We start from the raw sequence: 17489 nt of genomic DNA, 5'->3' as shown, positions 1-17489 counted from the left end.
AACTGAACACGATGCGAGCATTACTTCGTTGAAAAGTGTCTGATAGAGGAGATCGAGGAAAGAGACGTACAGTTTTTCTGTTTGTATGTAAATACTGACAGCCTTCAAACCTACCTAACAGTTATCAAGACAATCGGTAAAATCTGATGCGAAATATGTATAGTAAACGATTTCGGGAGAGCAAGAGCGCTTTCGCGCGCGATAGAGTGAGCGAGGGAGGGAGGATGTGAGGGAAGGAGAGAGAGCAAGAACGACGAAGTGGTGGAGAGATAAAGAGAGTCAGATAGAAGCAATACAGCGCGTTCGTTACGCAGATAAATAATGTTTTCAGAAATAATGTACAAGAAATTAATGAAGATTATGGTTAATATAATTAATACTATGATCTATATTATTGATTACTTCGATAAAATATGAACATTTTTCTAATTTATTTAAATATAAAACATAATATTGCAATTGAGATACATTCTCATTGCAGAAATATAAGTACTTACATGCCCATTTCTTAATCTCATTTATATTTTAGATACGCTACCATCATTATCATTTCTTCCATTCTCATAGCGCAATATACTCCAAATTATTGGTTTGATTTTCATATTTTAACATTTTGTTGCTATTTTCTTCATGACTACAGATTTTAACGTCTTAGATTTAAACACTAGTATATATATTATCACATGCTTTATGTATTTGTGTGAATATAAAATCAATTTCGAATTATATTTAAATAATTACATGAATGTTCAACTATGTGTCACTTTCACTTGCAAATCTATGTGCCCAAAACTCATTTATTTCGCAAAAAATGACATTAAATTAGTAAAAAATTTCAGAAATTTTTAAATCAGCTTAACATTAGAATAATAAAACGATACAAATGCTTATTTGTAATACTTTAGATACAACATTAATTTTATAGTTGGGAAATCTTTAAATAGGAATAACATTAAAATGATAGAATGATATAATCTGCTACGTGCTAGAATTATTTTAGAGATATCATTAAATTCGTTATTGAAAATTTTTTAAATGATTAAATAATACAATCTAGTATATGCTTATAATATTTTAGAATATTGATACATTATTTATTGAAGATCCAAATATAGATGGAATTTTTACACTGATAATATATTGTAAATTATAATATATTGTAATAATTTGTTGAGATATCGAACATATGTGCAGCGGTATTCTCTCTCTCTCTCTCTCTCTCTCTCTCTCTCTCTCTCTCTTTTATAGAAATTTTTATACTTTTATGTTTTTTATGTTTTTTTCTACATGTTTACGAATATTAAAAAATTTAACGTGACGATATTTATTGTCACAAAACATACATTTGTTCGAATATTCAGTTATTTTGTACAAAATTGTCACAATCTCTCTTTAGTTATGATCTTTAATAACACGAATTATGTTTGTTGTTTGCGCATATTCGAACTTTTACTTTTTACAGGATTATTCAAAATCATTTCATAAAGTCATATAAAATGTAGACGTGCGAACTTTTCTGAAGATATTAACACAAGTATTGTAAAAAGGAACTAAAGGAATATACATTTCGTACGTGGATTTGGAGATATACTGTTTTCTCATGTATAAGAAAACAATACATTTATGTCCAACTACGACATATATAATCCTCCAGTTCTTTCTTAAGACAGTTGTTACAAATTTGCGAAAAGTTCTAACGTCTACTTTTTTTACGATAATACTGTACAAAAAAGTGATATTGTTATGTTGAATTGCAAAATATATAACCAATAGCTTCTTTCTTCAAATACTGAGTGACGTAGACATATCTGTTTTAAGCTACAGAATGCGATTCGATAAAATTTACATAAACATTTCTAACATATATTTCGGACAAGTACTAATTATTTGAGTTTTGTTCGTCATTTTATATATGTACTGAGTACGTCACTCGAAGATTCGTCATTAGAGAAAAAATTTGTTATATTCAAGAAATCTGGTTAGTTTTTATAAATGTAGTAACACAATATTTGATTTTAAAACATAATTTAAAAATATTACATTTTAAAGTAATGTTTATAATTATGTATATAATTTTAAAAATTTTAACAATTTTATTAAGTTATAAATTTATAAATATGTATGTATTTAAATTTACAAATCTTATACATTTATAAACACGAAATCGGTATACGACAAATAAGTCATTTATAAATTATAGACCAAAGAGCGTGCCGCGTGCGATAGAGGGATAGAAAGAGAGTTGTCGAGCGGGAGAGAGGGAGTGAGAGCGAGAACTATGACATGATTGAGAGAGAAAGAGGGGCAGACAGAAGCATTACAGCGCGTTCGTTACGCAGATAAATAATGTTTTGAGAAATAATGTACAAGAAATTATTGGAGATTATAGTTAATATAATTAATACTATGATCTATATGGCTACATCGGTGAAATATGAGCATTTTTCTAATGCATTTAAACATAAAACTTGTTAGTATTGCAATTGAGATATTTTCTCATTGCAAAAATTTAAATTCTTACATTCCTATTTCTTCATTTCATTTATATTTAAGATACGCCACCATTGTTATCGTCATTTCTTTCATTCTCCATTGCAATATACACCAAATTCTGGTTTGATTTTCATATTCTTACATTCAGTTGCTAATTATATCATGACTACAGTTTTCAACGTCGTAGATTTAAACACTTTAGTATTTATTATAAAATAAAACGAATAAATAATATTTCAAATTTGCTACAATTTACTATTTTTTTATTGTTTGTGGATATAAAACAGTTTTCCGTCTCAATAACATAGAAAATATTTAGTTAAATAAAAAAGTAACAAATATAAATTTTTATAATGAAATGTATTGACCGCAAAATTTGGTCGAAAAGTTTAATTAGTTCCGAACACTGTTATGAAGCAAGAATAAATCGCTTTAATTCTGCTTATTCAAATTTGATCAAAATTAAACGTTTCTTTTTCTTTCAATACTTGGGAGCGTAATGAATATTTGTATAACATAATTAAATAAAACATGATTTTTCTATATATATATATATATATTTTTTTTTTATGATATGTATTTAAATGTAACAATTTTTATCACATGCTATACGTACCTGTGTGAATATATAATCAATCTCGAATTATGTTTAAATAATTACATGAATCTCCAAATATGCGTTATTTCCACGTGCAAATCTATGTGCCAAACGCTCATTTATAACGTAAATCATAACATTAAATTCGTAAAAGATTCGTAAAATTTGTAAATAAGCGTAACATTAAAATAATTAAATGATACAACTCCTTACTTGTAATCCCTTAGATACAACATTAATTTTATAGTTGAGAAATTTTTAAATAGGGATAACATTAAAATGATATAATCTGTTACGTGCTAGAATTATTTTAGAGATATCATTAAATTTGTTATCGAAACATTTTTAAATAAGCTTAAAATGATTAAATAATACAATCTAGTATATGCTTATAATATTTTAGAATATTGATATATTATTTATTGAAGATTCAAATATAGATGGAACTTTTACACTGATAATATATTGTAAACATAATTTGTTGAAATATTGAACATATGTCTGGCGGTATTCATGCTTTTCTTTTTTTTTTATTTAGAAATTTTTATACTTTTATGCTTTTTTCGCTTTTTCGTACATGTTAACGAATATTAAAAAATTTAACGTGACGATATTTATCGTCACAAAACATACATTTGTTCGAATATTCGGTAATTTTGTACAAAATTGTCACAATCGCTCTTTAGTTAGGATTTTTAAAAACATGAACATTATGTTTGTTTTTTGCGCATTCACCAATACATTTAAACTTTTACTTTTTACATGATTCTTCAAAATTATTTTATAAAGTCATAGAAAATGTAGACGTACGAACGCGTCAAAAGGTATTTACACAAGTATTGTAAAAAGGAACTAAAGGAATATACATTTCGTATGAGGATTTGGAGATATACTGTTTTCTCATGTATAAGAAAACAATACATTTATGTCCAACTACGACATATATAATTCTCCAGTTCATTCTTAACACAGTCGTTAGAGATTTGCTAAGGGTTCTGACGTCTACTTTTTTCACGATAATACTGCATAAAAAAATACTATTCTTATGTTGAATTGAAAAATACATAATCAGTAGTTTCTTTCTTCAAATATTGAGTGACGTAGACAGATCTGTTTTAAGCTGCAGAATGCGATTGGATAAAATTTACATAAATATTTTGAACAAGTACTAATTATCTGAGTTTTGTTATATATGTGCTGAGTACGTCACTCGAAGATTCGTCACTAGAGAAAAATTTTGTTGTATTCACGAAATCGGGTTAGTTTTTATAAATGTAGTTACACAAAATTTGATTTTAAATCATAATATGAAGGATATTATGTTTTAAAGTAATATCTATAATTATGTATATAATTTTATAAATTTTAACAATTTTGTTGTTATAAATTTATAAATATATATGTATTTAAATTTTCAAATTTTGTACATTTATAAACACAAAACCGATATGCGACAAATAAGTCAAATTATACGCCAATGTCTTCATGTATTTCAAATCACTTAGATTAAAGTCAAGACTGTCGTTATCGCTGGTCATGAGATGCTACATAAAAATGCCGCTACCATCATTTCCATTGTCCAATGTAGATAAATCTATATAAACATTTGTGATATATAAAAAGCAAATATTAATTATTTGATTTTTGTTGTTTTTATCATATTTTGATTGCGTACACTACTGAAAGAATAAAATGTAATGATAAATATTACTAAACAGTAGTAATTAATAAAATATAATTAAAACTCACGATCGTTTTTTTTAACTTGCGTAGCTTGTCGACGGTTTAGCTTCATCGTGTGCTGTTCTTTGTTCTATTTATTCTATCTTTTGTTCTTTTTCTTGTCTTTTTTTCCACTCCTTTTGATGTACAAATGATACGTGGTTTTCTAAATTGTCCACGTCACATTCAAAGTCTACTGGTGTTTCACATATCGTACATTTTGCAACATGTCCATTCTGTCTTGCGTATTTAAGTGCCCAATGATGAGCATAGTTTACTATCTCGCGTGGATAATGATCTATGTGAGGTAGTGTGACATTTTTTTGACATATCATGCATTCTGTGTTTGGTTCTTTCGATTCAATGTCATTTGTGTACCTTACATAATTCCACTGTTCTAGGTAGATATAATGTGGATTTTCATGTTCTTCAAGATGGTAAACTTCATAATGCACGTCGTTTACGTGGTTTTTAAATTGTGTTTCTTTGATATATACTACTTTGCGTTCGCAAAATTTACATTCTGCTCGAAAGTCACCAGCATCTGTATAATATTCTTGCAACCAGCTTTTCTTTTCAGTTTGCGATTTCCAAAATATTTCTTCTTCGTTTATTCTTTTCATCTCGTCTTTATGTTTATCTAACATATGTTTTTTTAATTTTGATTTGTTAAGATAAACGGTTATACTTTTTTCACAAATTATACATATCATATTATCTTCTTCTTGTCTTACGTATTTACGTGACCAATGTTGAAATATATAGGATGGTGGACCTTCTTCAATATGATCTTTTGCGTGATTCTCCATTTGGTCATTTAGCACAGGTGTTTTACATAAAATACATTCTATTGTTTCTTGTTTCGTAAACCTAAAATATAACCAGTTCTTGTCATGTGAATTCTTTTCAGATTCTTCATTTTTCCAAATAAATGTATGTTCTTTTATGTGTAGCTTAAGCGAATCACAGGTGACATATTCAAAGCCACCTTTGCAAAATCGACATTTTGTTCGCAAATCCACAGGCTTCGTATAACATTTATTAAAAAAGTAATGCTTTTCAGTATGATATTTCAAAGACTGTTTATCTCGTGACGTTATTACTGGCAACTTTTTTCCATGTTCTTTTGTCATGTGTTCTCTTAAAGAGTATGTTCTTAAACTTAATTGTATACTTTTTGTTTTATTCGCACAAAGCTTACATTTAGCAGAAAAATCTTCAAGTTGTTCCAGGTATTTCCAACCCCAATCTTCGTTTTGTAGGCGTCCAAGCTTTTTTTCTAATTCCGAGTGACTTTTTAAGTGTTCCAATAAGTTTTCATTTTGTGAAAATTGAATTCTAATACATATATCACATATAATACATGCCTTGTTTTTTTCTGTTGTTAGTCTAAAATATTTCCAGTCTTTGTTTTTTATCTCATTCTCTTCATGATGATAACAATCTGAATGCGCCTCAAATATGTGCTTCTTAAATTTAAGATATTCTGCAAACTCCACGTATTTTAAAATCGATGTACAAGATGGTTCTCGACACTGTACTCGAAAATTGGCCTTTTTAGTAAAACATTGCTCTACCCAGGGGTGCCTTTTTTGAATTCGCTCTTTAAAACTCATTGTGATCTGATCTGTGTGATAGAACGTATTTAACTGAACACGATGCGAGCATTACTTCGTTGAAAAGTGTCTGATAGAGGAAATCGAGGAAAGAGACGTACAGTTTTTCTGTTTGTATGTAAATACTGACAGCCTTCAAACCTACTTAACAATTATCAAGACAAGCGGTAGGATCCGATGCGAAATATGTATAGTAAACGATTTTGGGAGAGCAAGAGCGCGCTCGCGTGCGATAGAGAGAGAGAGAGAGTGGTCGAGTGGGAGGGAGGGAGAGGAAGCGAGAACTATGATATGATGGAGAGAGAAAGAGGGGCAGACAGAAGCAATGCAGCGCATTCGTTACGCAGATAATTAATGTTTCGAGAAATAATGTACAAGAAATTAATGAAGATTATGGTTAATATAATTAATACTATGATTTATATTATTGATTACTTCGATAAAATATAAACATTTTTCTAATTTATTTCAATATAAAACATAATATTGCAATTGAGATACATTCTCATTGCAGAAATATAAATACTTACATGCCAATTTCTTAGTCTCATTTATATTTTAGATACGCCACCATCATTATCATTTTTTCCATTCTCATAGCGCAATATACTCCAAATTATTGGTTTAATTTTCACATTCTACCATTCTGTTACTAGTTACTTCATGACTACAGTTTTTTACGTCTTAGATTTAAACACTAGTATATACATTAAAATAGGCAATTATTTAATATTTCAAATTTGCTATAATTTACTGTCTTTTAATTGTTTATGAGTAAATAGCATTATTCCATGTCAGTAACATAGTAAATATTTAGACAAATAAAAAAGTAGGTAACAAATATATAATTTTATAATGAAATACATTGACCGCAAAAATTGGCCGAAAAGTTCAATTAATTCACTATTATAAAGTATTAAGTACTATTATAAACATCATTGTTATAAAGCAAGAATAAATTGCTATAATTCTGCTTATTCAACTTGATAATTAAACTAATCTTTTTTTTTCAATTTTAGGGACTGTAATGAATATTTGTGTAACAAAATTAAATAAAACATGAGTTTATATATATATTTTTTTAATGTATATATTTTATAATATTATAATTATTATCACATGCTTTATGTATCTGTGTGAATATAAAATCAATTTCGAATTATATTTAAATAATTACACGAATGTCCAACTATATGTTACTTTCACTTGCAAATCTTTGTGCCCAAAACTCATTCATTTTGCAAAAAATAACATTAAATTCGTAAAAACTTTGAGAAATTTTTAAATAAGCGTAACATTAGAATAATAAAACGATACAAATGCTTATTTGTAATACCTTAGATACAACATTAATTTTATAGTTGAGAAATCTTTAAATACGAATAACATTAAAATGATAAAATGATAAAATCTGCTACTTGCTAGAATTATTTTAGAGATAACATTAATTTCGTAATCAACTAATTTTTAAGTAAGTTTAAAATGATGAAATAATATAATCTAGTACATGCTTATAATACTTTAAGACAACATTAATTATGATCGAGGAATTTTTATATCAGCATAAGCATAACATTAAAATAATAAAAGAAATGGTACAGTATTTTACACATAATGCTTCAGAATATTGTTACATTACTTATTAGAGATTCAAGTACAGACGGAACATTTGCATAGATATAATGTAAACATAATTTGTTGAAATATTTAACATATGTCAGGCAGTATTTGTACTGTTTCTTTCTCTTCGTATTTAAAAATTTTTATATGCTTTCTTTTACATGTTCACAAATATTAAGAAATTTAATGTAACAATATTTATTTTTGCAAGACATACATTTGTTCGAATATTCGTCGAAGCATTCAAGTGATTTTTAATAATATGGATAGTATGTCTGGTTCTTATGCATTTACTAATATATCCAAACTTTTACTTTTTACATGATTCTTTAAAATTATTTTACAATGTCATATAAAATGTAGACGTGCGAACTCTTCAAAGGTATTTACACAAGCGTTGTTTTTAGTTATGATAATGAATGATACTTGCATGAAATTAAACTTTGCTTTATTAATACTTCTTACCACACTTACTTCTCTCCTACTACTCTGTACATGTTCACACACACTCCGTGTTACACGTCCGCGCGATCCTCGTTTGTTTTCGAGCGCGGTTTATGAACTAAAAGCGTCGCTAACACACCGCCCACCAAGATTAGACTACTAATTTTTTTTATCGGTATCATCGCTTACATGTAGTTTATAAAGTTTGGCTATAACTCGTTTACAAATACCATTTGCTGTGCGTACGGTCACGATTTGCACTAAATTATCCTTGCCAGCATGAAGCTCGGTTATGCGACCCGTTTTCCATTTTAAGGGCGGAAGATTATCATCTTTTAGAAGAACAAGATCGTTGATCTTAACATTTTCCATGTCTTGATTTCAATTTAACACGACTTTGTAGATTGGATACGTACTCGGCCGCCCACCGTTTCCAAAAATCTTGGACGGAACGCTGGATTTTTTCCCATCTATCGAGGCGATTGATCCCTACGTCAGTTAAGTCGTTCTCAAGAAGACTATTCAACGGCTCTCCTATGAGGAAATGTCCCGGAGTTAAAGGTTGCAAATCTGATGGATCCGAAGACAGAGGCGATAATGGTCTTGAATTTAAGCGTGCCTCAATTTGCACTAGAGACGTAGTTAATTCCTCGAACGTGAATAAAGTGTTGCCCATTACTCGTTTCAAATGATATTTGCAAGATTTTACTCCTGCTTTTCATAAGCCACCAAGATGAGGTGAGTAAGGTGGGATGAAGCTCCACTCTATACCCCTTTCTTGTAAGGCATCACCAACACTTCCATTAATTGATGAACGTATTAATGCGTAGAGTTCACTTAGCTCTCGCTTAACGCCTATAAAATTCGTAGCATTATCGCTGCAAATTTTGCTTGGTAAACCTCGACGACCTATGAATCTGCGCAAAGCAGCTAGAAACGCTGCCGTTGTTAATTCACTTGTCGCTTCTAAATGAATAGCTCTTGTGGAGAAGCATATAAATAATGCTATGTAAGATTTACACGTTCTCCGACCTCGTCCCTTGTTGACAAGTGTGACTATTGGATCGGCAAAATCCACTTCAGTAATAGTGAATGCTCGCGTAGGCTTAATTCTGTCGACAGGTAAAGATCCCATTGCTTGCGTTAATCCCTTTGGATTGTTTCTGATGCACCAGACACAAGAACGGCAAATCCGTCACACCAAGTTTCTCGCGTTTAATGGCCAATATTGTTGGCGTATTGAAGCTAATAACAATTGTTGACTGGCATGTAACAAAGTACGATGCTCTCTTTCAATCAGCAAACGTGTAATTTTGCATTGTGCAGGCAACAAGATTGGGTGCCTTCTTTCGAATTTCCATGGTGCCTCTTGAAGTCGACCGCCCACCCTGAGAATACCATCTTCATCGAAAAATGCTTGTAGTTGATGTAATTTGCTTGATTGACTCAGTTGACGTTTATCTTGCAGACTCTTTAATTCCTCTCCGAAGTATATGCGCTGAGAATATTTAATTAACTCCCGTCGGGCCTTATTTAGTTCTAGCAATGTTAATCTGCCTAAGATCCTATTCTCCTTCTTCTTGCAAATATTAGATATAAATCTAAGACAATAAGCGAAAGAACGCTCAATCTTTGTTAATGTTGAACAATCCTTAGTTAAACTTTCAATTATCTCATTTAACATTCTAATCGCAGATGGTTGATACATATTTAGATTGCAAACTCATGATTTCTTTTTAACTTCCATTTCTGCTTCAGAAAGCTCATCTTCCGTGAGTTCCCAATAAAATTTTTTGTTTTTTGCCAATAGGTGTGGATTGGTTAACCACTCGGGGCCTTGCCACCACAAATGACTATCCTTGAGTCGAGAAAAAAGGCGTAGTTCCTCTTAATATTAAATCCGCAGGATTCTCAGAACCCTTAACAACCTTCCAATGAATGGCAGGCAAAATCTCGATAATTTCAGCTACGCGATGGGATACAAAGGGTTTCCATCGAGAAGTGTTTCCACGAAGCCAGTACAATACGACCATGGAGTCTGTCCACCCGTATATTCCTTCAATTTTTACATGAATCGCTTGTCGAATCTTATCAATTAATCTTGCCAATAATAATGCACTGCATAATTCTAGCCGGGGTATTGACTGCTTCTTTAGAGGGGCTACTCTTGCCTTTGAACATAATAGTTTGACCGTTATCTCGCCATGAATCTTGTTTACCGATTGTATGTAGAGACACGCGCCATATGCGCTCTCGGACGCATCGCAGAAACCTTGTATATAAAATCGACTATCTTCTAGTGAACTAACAATTAATCGAGGTATTTGCAAGGTATTCACTTCCTTCAAATTCTCTTGGAAATCCTTCCAATTGTCTAAAATCGCTTCTGGGAGTGGATCGTCCCAGTCAATTTTGGTTTCCCAAAGCCCTTGCATTAAAATTTTGGCTACCGTTAGAACAGGGCCTATCAATCCTAGAGGATCGAATAGTTTGCTAATCGCTGATAACATTTTACGCTTAGTAGATGCATGCGCAGTTATTTGTACATTAAACTGAAATTCGTCTGAGATCGGATTCCATTTGATTCCTAGTGTTCTAATGATATCGTTCGCATCAATGTTTAAGTTTGAATTTGATTCTCGCAGATCTATCGGCACTTTCGTTAAAGCATCCTCCGAATTCGAGCACCATTTATGAGTCTTGAATCCTCCCTCACGCAATAGATCAGATAGTTGCTCTTGTAGCATACATGCTTCTTCTATTGTATTCGCTCCAGAAATTATATCATCGACATAGGTATCATTTAATAAGGCGTATGCTGCTTGCGGATAACGTTCACTTCCTTCTACTGCTAATTGTCTCAAGCATCGGACTGCTAAATACGAAGCGCATGCTTGTCCGGTATGTGACGGTATTTAAACGATACTCCTTTATTGGTTCATTGAAAGAAAATCGCCATAAAATGCGTTGGAAATCACGGTCGGATTGAACTAACACCTGACGATACATTTTCTGTAAATCAGCCGTCAAAGCAATCTTACAAAATCGAAAGCGTACAATTATATCGACTAAATTGTCTTGCAATACCGGCTCTACAAGGAGTGCATCGTTCATAGACACGCCACGATTGTTTTTGGCAGAAGCGTCAAATACGACTCGCAGCTTAGTACTGCTGCTAGACTCCTTGAGAACTCCGTGATGTGATAGGTGAACCGCGTTTGCAAAATTGTTAATAGATTCGTTTACAATCGACATATGTCCTAACTCAATGTATTCGCGCATAAATTTAATGTAACGATCGCGAATTATATCATTGCTCTTTAGTGTGCGTTCCAAATGAATCAATCTTTTAAATGCTATTTCTTTATTATTTCCAATAGGCAAATTATTCTCGCGGAACGGTAATCTTACTACAAATCTACCGTCGCTGGTAGTTCGTGGTGGTTCGCTCAAAGTGTTGCTCGCATTTTCTTTCATCTATTGATAGCGCTTGTACCTTTTTATTGTCATAATTTTCCAATTTCCAGAACCTTTCTAAGTTGTCATTTAATATTTCGCATGATTTCAGTGAACTTGCTAGTGCATGTATCGCACCTTGTTTGTGAGTTAAGCCTTCTAGAGCAATTGATGGCATCGATCCTGCTACTATCCTAATTGGTCATCCTAATTTAGTATTTTGCAAAATTAATTGATTTTTGCTAAGTTCAATTTTGCCTGTTTCCAATAAGTCAAAGAAAAATTCCGCGCCTATCAGCATGTCTATTGGACCTATCTTGTAGAACTCAGAATCGGCTAGTTGAAGATTGCCTGGTATTTGCAATTTATTAAAATCTAGTTTTACAGCTGGCAAATTTTTAGTAATCTTGGGTATGATCAAACATTGTGCGTTAATCTCGAAATTGGAACATTTTGACTTGACATGAACATCGCAACTATTGTAAATTTTGTTTTCTATTTCATTTAGACCGGTGACTATTTCTGTGGCTCTATCTCTCTTTAAACCTAGCTTATTATGCGCCGCTTGCGTAATAAAATTTGCTTCGCTCGCACTATCAAGAAGCACGCGAATCGGTGTACTTGAACCGTTGCGCTGAGTCGCTTCAACAATTGCTGCGGCCATAAGAACTTGACGTCTCTTAACATTATTGGATGCGTGATGAAGCGTTACATTATTGCTTGACTGAACGACGTTAGCTTTATTCTGATGTTCTGAGCCTTCTAATTTTGCTGAGACTTTGCCATCTGTTGATTGATGACATAACGTATTGTGTCTTGCTGCACACTCCTTGCATGAGCCCATTTTGCATGCTCTCACGTAATGATCGTTTTTTAGGCAATTTATGCACAACTTTAATCGTTGCACCTCTTTGATTCGGCTGGATATCGGCAGAGCTAGAAATTTCTCACAAAAATATATGTAGTGATCTCCGTTACAGAAATAACACTTACCTGAATTCAAAGAAGCAGTTAAAGAAGCTGTTCTTTGATTCGTAGCACCCTTTGCTATAAAATGCTGTTTTGATCCTGTTGCTGAGAATCACTTACCACGAGATTCACCTTCTTTATAAGATTTCTCGTTTTTGTCAGCGGATCTCGCCTCAATGCGCTCTAGAGTTTGACATCTTTTTTTCAAAAATTCCAACATATCAATCAACTTTGCATTATTGTTTCTTTCTATTTCCTCTTCCCATGTTCGAAGAGTTCTTACATTGAATCTGGTTTCCATCATGTGCATGATAAGTTCATCCCATGTGTCTGTAGGTGAACCTAAAACCTTTAACATTCGCAAATGTTTTGAAGTATAGTCAATCAAATCTCGGAGAGCCTTTGGAGACTCTCTAACCACCGTCGGCATTGTAAATAGACATTGAATATGTTTTTTCTTAAGGGGGGACGCCTACCTAGAGAAGTGAAAAATACATGCTTTTTCGGGAATTTTTTTTTAAATACTGAATAAATTTTTATTAATAAAAAGTAGATTATTATAAAATATACATTTTTGACATACTATAATAATTTTTTTATGACCAAATTATAAAAAGTAATTGAGATATTCATCGATGCCGTGGATGTCCTTTTTTAGAGGCGTTGTGCGGTGACCACTCTATCTCAAAGCAGGATTATCTAAAATCAAAAAATCGAAAATTTTTAGTTTATATATTAAATTATCTAGGTCTCTACGGGCCGCATTTTTGAAAAATTGATTTGAAACAAAATGGCGGCGGTGTAAAGTTAAGGTATCGATTTTGACCAAAAAATTGCTCTTTTTTTGTGTATAAAAAAAGAAGTAAGCAAAAAAAAGGAAAAAGCCCTCGTAGTGACCTAGATTTTGATCTCTTAAATAAGCCTGTAAAATTTGAAATAAATCGATCGACTGATTTTTGAGTTATGTTGGTCACCGACTTTGAAAAAGTGATTTTGAGAAAACGCGTTCTAAAGTTTTGTGTCACATGTTTACACCTAAATAAAAAATTAATTTTTTAACTTACATTGAATCATCTATTCCTGGTCCATATAACAATCTTTCTGCATCAGCTGCCATCTCCAAAACTTCAAGCTGGTCTTGCCTACGACCCTGTTTCGCGATTGTTTGAATACCTGCTCGAACGCTCGAACGCTCGAACGCTCGAACGCTCCTTCCGAGTAACATTTAGACGCTTATAACTTTGTCAATTTGATTCGGATTGACTTGAAATTTTTAGGAAATATTTTTAAAATGTTGTACTTCAAGAAAATATCAAAACCCAAAAATCGATTTTTTCAAAGTTTCTAGGTAGGCGTCCCCCCTTAAGTGACCTAGGATCGTCGTATCTTTGTTGCAATAATTCCCACGCCGCCACATAATTTTGATCAGTTAACTCAATAGATTCGATAATCTTCGCGGCGTCTTCTGCGAGCGACGAAACTAAATATTGAAATTTCTCGATATTAGATAAGTGTAGTTTGTTATGTATAATAGAGCGAAAACTCCGAAAAGCATTTCCACTCCTCTATTTTTCCATCGAACCGCGGAAGCTTAATAGTAGGTAGTTTAATTCTAGCTTCTATATTGTTGGATCCTGACGCATTAGCCACGCGATCAAGAATTTCTGTTTGTCGAGAAAGAATTGCGGCTAACGTCTCGTTCTCTCCCGCCGCCCATGGTGGCGCCATGGCGGTAGAAGCGTCGCTTGGGTTGCCACGCCCTATTTGTTGTATTATTTCTGATTGCTGTTGCAATAATTGCATAATTGCGTCTGTATTCCACGATGCCGTGCCATCCGTGGACGTCTGCTTTATTAATTGTTTTAATAAAGATTTTACCTCGAAATATTTCTCCTCGAAGCGCTCTTCCTCCGTTACATCCTCTGAGGTGAAATCGCTCAATGTCTCTAGCAATTTCCTTTGATTGGCCTCAAAATCTCGATATATTTCTTCTAGTTTTTCTAGCCTCGTCTCCACTTGCTCTTTGTTGACCTCGACGTCAATTTCGTTAACTATTTGCGATACTTGCGAAGTTAACCTCGTCAACTTTGCCTTTAAGTAGCCTCGTGCTTTGCGTAAATTTGCGATTTCTGTCATCGTTACTTGTATCTCGTTATATTATCTGGCAAATTTTATAAATTTGTGCACCAGATCCTCTGATCCGGCTCGAAGGACCATTGTTATTTTTGATAATGAATGATACTTGCATGAAATTAAACTTTGCTTTATTAATACTTCTTACCACACTTACTTCTTTCCTACTACTCTGTACATGTTCACACACACTCCGTGTTACACGTCCGTGCGATCCTCGTTTGTTTTCGAGCGCGGTTTATGAACTAAAAGCGTCGCTAACAATTGTAAAAAGGAACTAAAGGAATATACATTTCGTACATGGATTTCGAAAAATACTATCTTCTTATGCACAAAAAAACAATAGTACTATGTCCAGCTGCGACACATATAATCTTCCAGTTTTTAAGATAGTTGTTACAGATTTGCTAAAAGTTCTAACGTCTACTTTTTTCACGATAATACTGTACAAAAAAGTAATATTGTTATGTTGAATTGCAAAATATATAATCAATAGATTCTTTCTTCAAATATTGAGTGACGTAGACATATCTGTTTTAAGCTGCAGAATGCGATTCGATAAAATTTACATAAACATTTTTAACATATATTTCGAACAAGTACTAATTATTTGAGTTTTTTATTTATGTACCAAGTACGTCACTCGAAGATTCGTCACTAGAGAAAAATTTTGTTGTATTCATGAAATCGGTTTAGTTTTTATAAATGTAAGTAGTAACACAGTATTTGATTTTAAAGCATAATTTAAAGAATATTATGTTTTTAAGTAATGTCTATAATTATGTATATAATTTTAAAAATTTTAACAATTTTGTTAAGTTATAAATTTATAAATATGTATGTATTTAAATTTACAAATCTTATACATTTATAAACACGAAACCGATATACGACAAATAAGTTATTTATAAATTTATAAATTATAGACCAAAGAGCGTGCCGCGTGCGATAGAGAGAGAGAAAGAGAGTTGTCGAGCGGGAGAGAGGGAGTGAGAGCGAGAACTATGATATGATTGAGAGAGAAAGAGGGGCAGACAGAAGCATTACAGCGCGTTCGTTACGCAGATAAATAATGTTTTGAGAAATAATGTACAAGAAATTAATGGAGATTATAGTTAATATAATTAATGCTATGATCTATATGCTACACCGGTGAAATATGAGCATTTTTCTTATGTATTTAAATATACAACTTAGTATTGCAATCGAGATATTTTCTCATTGCAGAAATATAAATTCTTACATCCTTATTTCTTCATCTCATTTATATTTTAGATACGCCACCTTTGTTATCGTCATTTCTTTCATTCTCCATCGCAATATACATCAAATTATTGGTTTGATTTTCATATTCTTACATTCAGTTGCTAATTATATCATGACTACAGTTTTCAACGTCTTAGATTTAAACACTTTAGTATTTATTATAAAATAAAACGAATAAATAATATTTTAAATTTGCTACAATTTACTATCTTTTTATTGTTTGTGGATATAAAACAGTTTTCTGTCTCAATAACATAGAAAATATTTAGTTAAATAAAAAAGTAACAAATATAAATTTTTATAATGAAATTTATCGACCGCAAAAATTGGTCGAAAAGTTTAATTAATTCCGAACACTGTTATGAAGCAAGAATAAATCGCTTTAATACTGCTTATTCAAATTTGATCAAAATTAAACGTTTTTTTTTCTTTCAATATTTGGGAGCGTAATGAATATTTGTATAACATAATTAAATAAAACATGGGTTTATATAGATATATATATATATATATTTTTTTTGTATATATATTATAAATGTTATAATTATTATCACATACTTTATGTATTTGTGTAAATATACAATCAGTCTCGAATTATGTTTAAATAATTACATGAATCTTCAAATATGTTATTTTCACATGCAAATCTGTGTGACGAAAGCTCATTTATGACGCAAACAATAACATTAAATTCGTAAAAGATTCAAGAAATTTTGAAATAAACGAAATAACATTAAAATAATAAAATAATACAATTTTCTACTTATAATACCTTAGATACAACTTTAATTTCAGTTGAGAAATTTTAAAATAATAATAACATTAAAATGATAAAATCTGCTACGTGCTATAATTATTTTAGAGATGACATTAAATTCGTAATGGAAAACTTTTTAAATAACCTTAAAATGATGATGTAATACAATCTAGTACATGCCTATAATACTTTAAGACAACATTAATCATAATGGAAGAATTTTTATACCAGCATAAGCATAACATTAATGTAATAAAAGAAATACAGTATCTTACACATAAAGCTTCGGAATATTACATAATTTACTAAAGATTCAAATATAGACGGAACATTTGCACAGATAATATATTATAAACATAATTTGTTGAAATATTTAACGTATGTCCGGAGGTATTCGCACTTTTCTCTTTCTTTT

General features: G+C 31.5%; 1 protein-coding gene across 5 annotated transcripts in view; it reads left to right on the top strand.

The window, feature by feature from the left end:
* sick (sickie) overlaps nt 1-17489 on the top strand; it is a 311918-nt gene that overhangs the window by 164885 nt on the left and 129544 nt on the right. The window lies entirely within an intron of this gene.

Source organism: Linepithema humile, chromosome 6 (genome assembly GCF_040581485.1).
Source record: "Linepithema humile isolate Giens D197 chromosome 6, Lhum_UNIL_v1.0, whole genome shotgun sequence".
NCBI lineage: Eukaryota > Metazoa > Arthropoda > Insecta > Hymenoptera > Formicidae > Linepithema > Linepithema humile.
Note: the sequence above shows the minus strand (reverse complement) of the source record. Positions and strands in the feature narration are given on the sequence as shown.